We start from the raw sequence: 13,250 nt of genomic DNA, 5'->3' as shown, positions 1-13,250 counted from the left end.
TATTAAGGGGCTATTCCCTTTATAAAAGCCATGCTGAAGTACCATCTTGTGTATTTTGCTGAATAAATAGGGTCTGCTAAAACTACAGGTTTGTGTTCAGTGTGTGAAAGAAAAACACTCTGCACAAGACTGTGATATTGCGCCCATATGGCAATGAAACAAATGTGAGAGCAGTATTCTTTTAGCAAACAAGATTGATGAAATATTTAAACATTACCTTTTAAAATGTAGATCTCAAGTTTAGACCTATGCTTCTGGAAGGTTGGTATCATCTCTACACCTACACAAGCATGCAGTGTTGTCACACAAAACCAGGACTTTCAGTAATTTACAGTTTCCCAAGGAAAGTAAATCCAAACCCTATGGTTGACTGGAAAGTATGAATTTGTATAAGTGGTTTAAAATACCCTCTTTTTATTCCCTAGGAACCAATGACTCAATAATGGGAAAACAGAAGCAGCACAACTTTTTAAATCAGAAGTATAACACACTTTAAGCTGCAAGTAATCTCACTGTATTGTTGCAGGAATAGTTCCACTGCTGCTTGAAAGCAAGAACAGCACTCATCATTCATCCTGTAATTTCACTTCAAGCTGCTCCACAGAGGGCAAATCCATCGGGGCATGATTTCTTACATTTCTTACTGTCTACCACAGCAAAACCTGACTTTCTCACATATTAGAAACACACAGAGAAAGTTTCTGTATGTGATCAATCCAGTTTTACAGTGGGGAAGAAGTCATGGGGGGAAGGAGGGGGCACACAGCAACAGTTACTCTAAGCAATGCCAAGACCTCCAAGGTACACAGGTCAGCTCTCCAAGGCTTAGTTCATTTCACATTAATGCTGCAATACTACTACTACTATTACTAATATTACTTACATATTGCTAAATACATTACTTTTCCTAAATTTTGGGCCATACAACGTAAAACTATACTTAAGCAGCAAAACACAGAGAAGTTTTTAATCTAAGAATCCCAGAGGGATTAAAGGCTTTATTAGACCTACCTCAAAATCTAAGATATTTCAGCAAGCTAAGGGATGGTGACAGCAAGCAGTAGCTTAGAAATGACTCTCACCATAACCTACTTCTTATAATGGCTATTAAAACAGTAGTTACGCATTTAAAAATTGTTTCTCAGGCTCTGTTTTGAGCAATATTTTGCTAAAGGGCTGTGAAAATACTGATAATGTTCAAAGTGACAACAGAGTGAATTTCACTGCATCAGTTACTACAAACAGAAGTCCTTCAAGCAAATCTTGCAGGTGTATGCATGCCAACTGGCCAACCAAACACAACTGTTTGCTGAGCCGTCTTCTCTCTTTTTACTTTTTCTTCTCCATGGCAAAACTCTTTCTCGTGTAGCAAACCTCTCCAGGATCTGTGTGTTGCTGAAAAGGAGGGAAGGTATGGTATTTATTTCTAGGACACAATTTGTCTGCTTTTAAGGATTTACCATTTAAATTTAGGCATGATGCTTCAAGCTGGAGAGTTAAGTGAACTCAGACTAAAATTCAGATGCAGAAAGGGCAGCAAGCCTGTGTACCGCTCACATCCTAAAATAGACTAACGGGTGAGTAGTAGTGAGGTTTTAAGTGGTGCATAACTCTCAGAGTTGCTACACAGCAAAGAATTTTACACTAAAAGAATGCAAAAGGGGTTTAGAAAACCCCCAGTTTTCACATTCAGTCATAACATGAAGAAGTTTCCTTTACTCATGCTGAGAAAGTACCAATGAACGAATAGGCAATACTTATCACATACCTTGGAATACTGACTGATATATGGAAGGAGTTTGGTAGTGCCTAGAAATATTTACATTACATAATGGTTAAGGATAACTAGCGCCCATCTGAACTTGCAAGAGGAGTTCATACTTTATTGTTAAATAATCTGTGAGTCACTTGGGATGATTTAAGTTTTTCTCTCTCCGGAATCTGAATCAGGAGCAAAGTTGCTCAATGCCTAAAAGTTCCCAGTCTGAAAGGAAAATTCCTAAGTCCTAAAGTAATGGATTTCATTTATCATTCATACTGTGTATGAACTACTGAAACTTAACATCTTCATGTTCAACATTGGTGTTTGTGAATTCATTACGTCCTGGAGTGTGATTCTTTTTGCTTAACTTGAGATACTTACATTTGGATTGTCTAATCGAAGTGTCTCTAGGATGAAGCAAATAATTTTCTAGACTCCACTGGCTGCGCTGTAGACTTGCAGTGATTACAACAGAGGCACATAATTCACAAGCAGACATCCATATTGCAGACATCTCAAGTTATGCAAGACACATGCTGCTCGAAACCACTAGCAAGCTACATGCAAGACTGAGGAAACACATAAGACTAGATAACTTCGCTATTTTAGATACCAAGGGGGAAAAAAATGGCAAATGATGGATCTAAAAGCAAGAGCCTACTCGTCAAATTCTTGCAATTCACACAGCACAACAGGTAGTACATTTTTCTAAGCATCTCTCTAACTTCAGAGGCAAAGGGGTCTTTTACACTGCTCCAGTCAACAAGCCATATCACATACTGATATTCTGCACTGCCATGTAACACAGTATAAAACAAGCACTTAGCACTACCAAGCAAATACCAAGATCTGGCAACAGCAGTGTGAGTGTAGACTAAAATATGCTGTGAGAATATGTCACCAGGCACAAACAAGCTTTCAGAATACCAAGTGCAGGAGCTGCTAACATAACAAATGTTAAGTGAAAATACATGTCCAATTCCTTAAAAAAAAAAAAGTAAAACCCCTCCACATGCAGGGAATAGAGCAGGAGGAAACATGAAGGGAGGAGGAATGAGGGAAACCTAGGAGATTTGAATTTTATTTGGTTTGTGATCAAAATACAAATTTACTTAACTAGGAAAATACATATCCATGGAGACTACTATAAAGCAAACAAATTTAAGAGAAAATGGTGTTTAACAAGTCCCATAAAAGATATCAAAAGCAATGATACTGTTTTCCCTCCCTCTCCCAGTAAATGCTCAAAGCTAATGTACATCTCAAAGACTGTCTTCTCCATTTTGTTATTGCTATCATGAAAGAAAAATGAGCCAAAAAGTTAGCAAATGCATTAACAACTCACACTTCTGGAAATGAACGTGGTACTAAGTCTGTACATTTCAATGTCAGCATGACAGGTAAATAAGCAAAGTCCTCCTTTATACTAGAAATTCTTTACCAGTCCATACTGAAAGCTGAGTTAAAGCTCCAAGCACCCCCCCATAGCCATGAGCCTGCTACAAGCCCCTTGCCATACTCACTGCAACACGGAGTTCACTGCAGTGGAATGTATTGAATACACTGCACTGAAATGTGTTTGGTAAAAGCTAATTTAAGCTCACCTCCTTGTACGACAGCTAGATGATCTCCGGTGGAATTGGCATGATTCATGGCAAACACACAGCATTGCAAGTTATGGTGAAGATGATTTTTGAGTACTTTTCCAAGCCACACAAGTGTATCAGTACCCACCTACAAACAGATGCTTTCTTCCATATGACACAATGTGTGCAAAACAACAATGGTGCAAACTTGGTGTTTTATGCTCTGAAGAGAATAGCATGAATTTATCTACAGCCTATTTCCCCAAAGTCAGATTTAGTCAAACAAATGTTTCCATGGACGTAACCTGAGCTTTTTGGTAATCTTTCCTCATATTTTAAGAGTTCCTTGGTATAAAATTAGTACATAGCTGACAGAGGCAGAAGAGCTTTCAGCTGGTCCAATAAATCTGTTTCACTCTAAAGCTATTTCACAGTCATTAAAATCTATTAACTATTTATATATTAATAGATTATATTAATATTTATATATTAATAAAATATTAATATTTTTCACACAAATCTGTATTAAGGGTTTTTTCCCCACAGTTACTTATCTTTTCAAATATCCACAGGTCATCAGCATCTTTATACACAACTGGTGAAATGCAAGTTCTTCCTGCTTCGGATGATAAATAGGTGAAAAACAATCAACCCTCACAGCACACAGCCTTACTGCTTTGTGCAACTGTTTACTCCTTCCAGGGAGATGTCATCAAAACAAGTGTTATCAAACAGCTCTTTCTTTTAATCAGGTATTTTTCTCTTTTGTAGAAAAAGTGAAGTTCATAAAATGCCCATTTCCTCTTTCAGGTCATGAATTCGTACACTTTTGATGAACCAGTAGGAAAAAAACTGATGTTTAATTCCAATGCAAACTTTATACACTTAAGAAACTTAGAGTGTATTTGGCCTGCATGCCGTTAGACACCTTGAAGAGGCTGTACCCATGGAATAACTTGCATGAAGCCACTATTAGTCAAAAGAAAACCCTCATTTTTCCTCAATCCTTGTATCTGATGCCAGGATGGCACGGTACCTTATTCATTTTGCATCCTCTTACCAAGAAGAGTGTGTTATCAGCAGTGGAAAAGTCACACACATCGAGTCTGATGTGTGCCAATTGCATATGAAGACAGGAGAAAATTCAGACTTGGCAGAATCCGTGAGTCTACTTACTGACCATGCCACATTCACCACAAAGTAAACTTCATCTGCATCTTGTGGTCAGAACTTGACCAGAACTGAACAAACATTTACATGTAAATTAATACACACTGTGAGTCACAGATTCTGACTCCATACAGGCCATTTAGTACACTTGATGCAATAGGGTTAATGTCAGTCCACTAGTTTTTATGATCCAACTATTTACTGACATCCAGTTACCCTATGCATTGCACTATAGCATACTGTTTCTGGGTTATAACTTTGTGAAAAACATACTTATATGATTACAGAACAAATGATTGTGGTTTTTGCTTCTGACACCAGTTAACTCCATGTCCCACCATAAGGCTAAAGCCCATCTATTTGAAATGCATATTTGCACTTTCCCCCAACCCGGGAGATAAATGCTGTGTTTACCAATTGCAAGGTCTTTGTTCCTACTGAAACATACCAACTTGCCTGTACAGACCTGCTGCTCTGTGGTACCCTGACTATTTCTGGAATGCTTTTAATATATTGAAATTGTGTTTGCCTATTTTCCTGCCTGTGATCCTGCAGCAGTTTGAAGTAACACTGATCCCAGATCAGTGCTGTCACATGCAGTTACCTTAAGATCTTTTGGGCAAACGTTATCTACTCCTGGCAGTTTGCAACTCTTTTTTAGGTTTAAGTATCTTTTCTACCAACATTTCAATTTCAGACCAATGCTCAAAATAGCACCTATGAAGCAAAGCTCTTGCATTAAAATCTCTCAGGAAAGTCAACTGGGATACAAATGATTGAGCTTTCATTCTGCACCTTATCTTCGCTGAGCACTTCTTTGACACTTGAGTCATCTATCAGCTCTCCAGTCTGTCTGGAAAAATGTCCATTTCTGATGTACTTGAAATGATTCAATTCAAATGACTTATTGTAGGCTCCCATATCTTCACCAAATTGTTTCTCAGAATATCTTTTGGCCAGACTTCTTATACTTTAAAATTTAATTTGTGAGAGGGTTTTTTTTTTCCTCTTTTCTATTTTCTTTGGAGAAAGCTTCAACTTTTGAAAGATGCCTCCTTGTTTCTAAGGGATCCCTTAACTCTGCTATAAAACCCTCCTTCCCTCTCAAAAATAAGAAGTAGCAACAACAACCACAACAAAAAGTTGGATGCTTTTGATAGATGGCATATGTTTTATCCAAGTTCTAATTCACAGTCTTTAAAAGCTGCTTTACTACTTGCAAGCTTCGACTCCCTTACAAGCAGCACTCTCACCTTTATGACTAGCAAAGGCAGAAGGTTGGCATGGGAAATGCAGCATTCAGTTCCCTGGCTCGGATGCTACCAGTGAACTTTCAGCTCAACCATAAAAACATGCTTACTGAGAGCCAGGTAAGAACCAGCTTTGCCATCCTGGACCCCATCGGCCAATGTACTGAAAGTGACACTGAAGTCACTGCTTTCTACAAGCTTGGGACTGGCATTAACAGGCTTCCTCCTTTGAAAACACCCATGAAATCAACTCCTCTGTACCTTCGTGGTGGCAGGTTACTGCTCCAAACACCAAGGCAATTTGTTCAATGTATAACAACCAAGATTGGAACTCTTCTGAGCTACAGTATGTTTCATAATACCACGTTTCATAATTCCTTATTTTTAAAGAACACTTATTCAAAGACTGCAAACAGTCTTTGTTGGGGCTGTTCAGCCTGGAGAAGAGAAGCTGCGTGGAGACCTCATAGCAGCCTTCCAGTATCTGAAGGGGGTCTATAAGGATGCTGGGGGAGGGACTCTTCCTTAGAGGCTGTAGTGGTAGGACAAGGGGGAATGGGTTCAAACTTAAACAGGGGAAGTTTAGATTAGATATAAGGAAGAAGTTCTTTACAGTGAGGGTGGTGAAGCACTGGAATGGGTTGCCCAGGGAGGTTGTGGATGCTCCATCCCTGGCAATGTTCAAGGCCAGGTTGGACAGAGCCTTGGACCACGTGGTTTAGTGTGAGGTGTCCCTGCCCATGGCAGGGGGGTTGGAACTAGATGATTTTAAGGTCCTTTCCAACCCTTACTATTCTATGATTCTATGAATGCAAAGGGGTTTGTTTTGTTGTTGATAGATTGTAATATTTGAGGGCTTGACTACTTCAGCTTATTAGAAGAATTAACCTGAAGTTACAGCCTGTGTCAAGTACAAATGGTCCAGTGCCATCCTTACAATTTAAGACAGTTAGCTGAGAATAAACACATTCGGTTCAGTGATCATCACTCACTGATTTGTGTAGCTGCACTACTGTTAATCCAGAAACATGGATAAATTGAACTTAAAATTAAGAGAACTAACTAGTAGGTTACGCTAATTACTTGTAGAGACAAGCTTCAAACTGAACTGTTTGACATGAAACCCTACATATCTCCATATTAAGATGTAGAAACTGGGCAACAACAGCAACTGTTGCCCACTGAAAACAGATCCTGAATGCAGAGCATGAACAAGTCACTCACACTTACACTATGTCAGAGATTGTTTTACCCGCATCCCCTTGCAACCCAAACTCTCCTCAGCCTAAAGATGACACAAAACAAATCACGTTTCCTAGCACTCCACACTGATAACCAGCAAAGACTGTGGTGTTGCAAAGTCTCAGTTAACTGCATAAGCCCTCTAGAAGGAACAGAATTAAGAGAGCGTCAGCTGCAAATAACTCCACTTGCATTGTCTAAACCAAAGCTTAAAACTAGTTCCGCATTTAACAGATTCTTTTCTGTGAAGAGTCACTGGTCATTAGCAGACAAAAACCCTCATGCTAGGAAGTAAATCCAACTTCAGCATAGGGAAACAAAAAGCTGTGTGTTTATTAAACTGACTTTCTAAATATCAACATTTGCTAAGGAGGTCATCGTTACTGAATACACTTCAATGAGTGAAAGCAGGGAAAAATCACAGAATCATAGAATCCTAAAAACACAGCCTGTTGTTGAAATTATTAAGTCAGTACTGAGTGGGAGAGAGTTTTAAGGCTTGTAACTACTTTGGAAAAAGTACAATTCTCAAACATTTATTCCTCATTTGCTGCACTCAGCTCATGAATAACGCCAAACCAGACTAGGCTGGATAAAAATCCAACAATCTCCATGGTAAAGTCACAGCGCTGAGCTGATACACATCTAGCTACATTCATTTTTTGTGCTCGCAAAGATTCAGCGTTTTTAAACCATCAAGGTCAGCCTTACTCCTAAGCTAAGGAGCAATTTAAACTATTAAGTACAGCATGGTGGAGGTAGGGTGACACATTTAAACCCATTTGTTAACAGTTCTAGTGCTGGCAGAATAGAATGATTTTGCCTTTTGGAAATAATCTTCAATTTTAAGCTAGATATGTTCTCTTGTATTATAAGCTTACTGGTTTAAAATACATCAGTCTGCAACTCTGAATCAGCATTTTCAGCTTTATTTCCAGCATCCCATAGAAAGAGCTGAAAATCTGATCACCATGTCACAAGCTTGCGAATAATTCTATTAATTCTTTTTTGCAGAGCTGCTCTTCATTGATTCACAATTAACAGGATTTGTTAACACAAGCTGTACTACTAACTTTTAGCAGCCTGCTTGTGTCAACTGGAAAAGGACAAGGTTTTTATTTGGTGAGCTCCAGCACTTCTCTTCTGTGCTTGGCAGCACCCACTCCCTGCAATTCCCCCTGGAGATGCCCACCAAGCTCCTCCAACCCTGCTACAATGAGAGACTTCACATGAATGCTGTCCTCTTCCTCCTTCTGCCTTGCATGAAACCACTTTATCACGGGGACTGAGGAATTTGACAGGCAATGAGATACAGAAATTTATCTGCTGCCAGCAAACTGTTTTCATGATAGGGGCATCGGAAAGGGAAAACTGCGAAGAGCAATCCAACACTCTTCAACATGTTCCAGGCCCTCGTGGACAAAAAGAAAAGGACACCAATAATTCAGGATTTTAACATAATTAAACTAATGCTTTCAAAAGATATGCTGGCTGGGAAATCCTTGATGTCTCTCTCCCTAATAGAAGCAGTACCTACAGAAATCCTGCTCAAACCAAGGATTAACAGCATGCCTGTAGAAGCAGAGTCTTTGCTTCAAGTGCTGTATTCCCATTTTAAAAGGCTGAGTGAATTTGGATAAGCCTTCCTTACTACTATGGACCACAGAAGTAGCAGCAATTCTGCAAGTATCCTAGTGTGATGATTTCCTGTTTTACTTTAAAAGCTTCCTCATCCTCAACCACTGAGCTCTCCTCCTCCAGCTTTCCATCACAGAGAGAAGCAGTGCAAGCGCTCAAGCTTAGTCTGAGCATGCCAGAGAAACTTTGGGTTTGGCTTTTGTTAGACAGGCGATCATCAGCTTGCTACTGAGGATACAGATAACCAGGTTCTATTTTATAATGGCAATCTCTGTTGAAAATGATGGTGGTTTTGAAATAATAATTAAAAACTCAACAACCACACAACCCTTTCACAGACATAACAAAGCAACAAGAGCTACACAAAAAGTGAGTGGATTTTTGGAGAAAGGCAGCAACTGTAGAAATGTTGAACAGGATCTCCTTTTATCTCTTTTTTAATATTCTCTTTGATTACTTTAGCTTGCACAATATACATCCCACATTGTAGTTCATTTGTTTACGAGCATCTGGGCAGAGTTCCAGTGCTTTGATGCAAGCGGTCACAGTGCAGCATGAGCACTACCACCAGCGGGGAAGGCTGGAGAGGTGGAGGAGGTACAGCACGACTGTCACGTCCAGTGCAGGACAAGGCTGAGACCAGCCAAGCAAAGAGGATCTGAGCTCCAGAAAGTCCCCTTACCTCAACAGGAGAGAAAAAGTCCCGCAAATGAAAGACTGCAGAAAAATACAATAGTCTTCATGATGAATGTAGTTATCTTTTACCAAAATGAGAAAAAGCAGAATGCAGACACTGCGTGAACAAGTATTATTGTCTGCAACTATAAATATTTAGTGAGAAGATTAAGTCAAAGACAGACTTTTCTGCATTGAAGCTTCTCATGCTAGGAACAAAAAAAGCTTCAAACTGATTCAGTGTAGAGAGCCAAGTATATCAGGTTACATGATTCTATAAAATGTGCATGAGCCCAACTGTGTGTTTAACTTTGTTTTTGCTATCAGACTGCAAGACCAACTTCTTGTTACGAATATTTACTGGGAACAGGCATTTAAGGCAGAAATACACTTGTATCCCAATGTTCTGCTTCATCGTTCATGCAGACAGGATTATGTAGTCACTGGCATTGGAAAAGCCCTATGTGAGCCATGACATACATGGCTCCAATTAAAAACCTGACCAAAATAAGAAACTTCACCCTGACCATGGGGATCACCAGTAAAGGATGCCAGGCCTCTAGGATGCTAAAGTGTGGTTCTGCCAGGGCTGGTGACTGACAGAAGACAGGGAACACAATCTTTCCATATTTGCATGAAATGCAATATACCCAGAAGTAAACACCTATTGAACAGTTTTACTTGCGCAGTCCTAGGAAGGGATGTGCTCTCAAAATGGATTTTGAGCCAATGCTCATCCCGATTCCTCCTTGCTGGACTTGAAGGGTGAGGGCTGGCAGGAAAATGGAGACAGATGTGTTGAAAGATGCATTGAGGGGTGGGGGAGGAAGCTCTTAAGAGCATGCTTAAAATAGTCCCACAAACATCTAGCCTCCCTCTAGGCTTTGAAAGCCCAGGGGCTCAAAAGCACCAAAACTACAACAGCCTGGTTAGAAATACAACCCTCACCAGTGCTGCAAAACAGATCTGCCCCAGTATCACTGTATGTGCACACACTGCGGAATGGCACACTAAGGACTGACACTTTAAGCAGGATAGCAACAAAAATTTTGGTCAACTCTACTTTGGTAATATGCAAAAATACTTTGGTAGTTGTCCTACTCTGCCCTACCTTGACCTATTCCACAATACTGTGTATAAGGGGATTTTAAAAGTCTAATTTCTAGCCACATGAGGAATGCCAAATGGGGTATAGAAATGTGTTTCATATCAGAGAAAGGCATTGGAGAAAAAAAAACCCCACTAAAATCAACTTTATAAACTTGCTGAATCTACTTAAAGCAGAGTTTAGTGAGATGGTTTTAGAAAATGGACCCAACAGGTCCCTTGAATATTTTAACAGTTGAAGGTCTAAGCCCTCCTCACACGTGGGACAACAGAAGCTGCAGGGAGCACAGCCTGCCCAGCAGCTAAGAGCCAGCACTGAATTTGACTTGACCAGGTTAAATAGTTGGGGGATAATGCAGCCAGTCTCTGTATTTCATGGAGAGCCTGGGGGCTTTATTATTGTTTTAAAAGAAAAATCAATTCAGGTGATATATTTGAACACAGATTTAGATTAATCTTCCATCTTCCTGTATTTTTGTACCATTTGCTTTTAGACTGTTCCTTAGAGCAGGAAATAAAAAGGCAGTTGTTTTACTGCGTTCTCCCAGCAATAATGCGATGCACCAGGTCGGAGTTTCTGAATAAGCTCATAAACCCCCAGGTTACATTCTTCCTCATCTGCAGCCTTGCCTTTCAAGTGAGCTCTACTCATATCAAAAGGACCAGAGCCTGTCCTCAGGCATACCCTGTCTTTGAAGATGAAGTCCCAGCTACATTTCATGGAAGAGACCCCTGAGTTCGTACCTTTGCACAACTGTGCAGCAGGTTTAAACAATTATGCAGGACAGTGGATTTCCATCCCAGGCTCCTCTTACTCAGTCTCAAGTTTTAAAAATAATATTTTTCTTTCTGCTAAGGCACTCCTGAAATAAGTGTTCCGAACAGGGATGATCCAAAAGCATTAAAGTTACAGCTTAAACAGCGTGACACAGATTATGAATAAAGAAACCCTTCCCATATGGAAAAGTTTTTTAAATTGACATTTCTTTTCAATATGTGTTAATCAGAAAGACAGTAGTGAATTCTGACTGCTTCAGAGAGGAGAGAATCAAAACTCTTGGGATATATTACACAAAAGAGCAATTGCAAAGAAGGAAGAACAATCCTATAGTTTCTTTTAAAACATAACTATTAACAGTGTTTTCTTAAATGGCTGGGAAAGTCTCCAGTTTGGAGCCAGCCACATGTTACTTATCAATGCTTCAAATGCAGGGTGAATGAGTAAGGCTGCGTCTGGTTCCTTTTGCAAAGGGGAAAAAAATCTCTTTTGAAGTCTTTCTGAGGGACTGATGGGGGAGAAAGTGTCAGGAAAAGGATCTGACAGGTTTTGCACAGTGAGGGGCAAAAAAATGTCTGGAGTAAAATCTCTGTCTAAATTGAGCAAAGAGATAGAAACCTCTCCTTCAGCACTGCAGACGCCAGATAAAGAGTCTGAGACTCCCTTGTATCTTTTTTCCAGCCACACATGAATTCCATTTTATGCTTTTTGCCAGCTTCTCATCTTACCAGGAGCCTGCAGGAGAGGCCAGTCCAGCACCAAAAGGAACGCAGCCACACTGGGGCTCCATGTACAGCTGTCAGTCTTGCAGTCAGTCTTGCAAGATCCTGGGAAAACAACTTGTATTTTAAATACCCCAGGCATCACAGAAGACCTCAATTTAAAGGTGGAAGTGATCACCTGAATGATCTTCAAGCAAAAGTCAAAGGACCAAGAAATTAATCTGCTTCTTGAAATGAAAGGCATTATTGATGAACATGTCATAGAATCACAGACTGGTTTGGGTTAGAAAGGACCTTAGAGATTACCCAGTTCCAACCCCCTGCCATGGGCAGGGACACCTTCCACTAGAGCAGGTTGCTCCAAGCCCCTGTGTCCAACCTGGCCTCGAACACTGCCAGGGATAAGGCAGCCACAGCTTCTCTGGGCAGCAAGTCATGAATTTATGCACTCTTAGTGGAAGAAGGCAGCTCAGCACTGTTCAACTTGAAGTGCACAAAAGTATGCAATAAGCTTTTATTAATAAAAGCCATTGTTTTTACATTTTGATGAAGTGATAAGGCTTTGACTCCCTCCTTGCTTCTGCCCCATAGCATCACATTTGCAAGGCATGGTAGCATTTCCCAGGTAGTATTTCACTGCAAATAAAGGAAAAAACAACTTTTCTGACTCCAAAAAACCCCAAAAACCAAACCCAAAAGAATCATAGCCAGGTGTTAGCAGTAGGATTATTTTAATATAGGCTTTTTTAGTTACATAACAGGCACGAAAACATAAGTTATACCACTCTGTCTTATTTTCATCAAGGACTGGGGAGCTGTAGAAAACACTGGTAAAAAACATACTTCAGATAAGAGATTAGGCACTACAATCCCTAAGAGACTGCACTGCAGGAATGCTTCCCGCCTATTGCAAAAATGAAGACCTCAACACAATATATGTTAGCAATACCATAGTAACACTTGTAGGACATAATAGTCAGAATTGTCTGAAAAAGGTATCAAAACCTCCCAGTTCCTCACTTGTGAAAACCAGGCTATTGCTCAGGTTCGGCTGTCTTTATACCCCTCCTTCTGCATCTTTAGGAACTGTACACCTAATAGCTACATAGGGTGAAGTCTGCTGATGCCTGTGATGAATGTCAAAGCTGCAAGCACCACACTCACTCATCTTTGGTGATACTTATCAGCTGGTCAGTGTACCCAGTTGTATAAATAGGTAATATTCACCTCACTGGGGCTAGAACTTGCACCCAAGAAGCTCCATTACATATTTAGAGCAAATACTATGGAGTGTTGTTCAGACTCTTGCACACACACCAA

At 40.0% G+C, this 13,250-nt stretch overlaps 1 protein-coding gene across 2 annotated transcripts in view; it reads right to left on the bottom strand.

The window, feature by feature from the left end:
- ADD3 (adducin 3) overlaps positions 1 to 13,250 on the bottom strand; it is a 100,654-nt gene that overhangs the window by 51,572 nt on the left and 35,832 nt on the right. The gene's annotated exons all lie outside the window — the stretch shown is intronic.

Source organism: Strigops habroptila, chromosome 5 (assembly GCF_004027225.2).
Source record: "Strigops habroptila isolate Jane chromosome 5, bStrHab1.2.pri, whole genome shotgun sequence".
In the NCBI taxonomy this organism is placed as follows: domain Eukaryota; kingdom Metazoa; phylum Chordata; class Aves; order Psittaciformes; family Psittacidae; genus Strigops; species Strigops habroptila.
The sequence above is the reverse complement of the archived record's forward strand: the minus strand, read 5'-3'. Positions and strand labels throughout refer to the sequence as shown.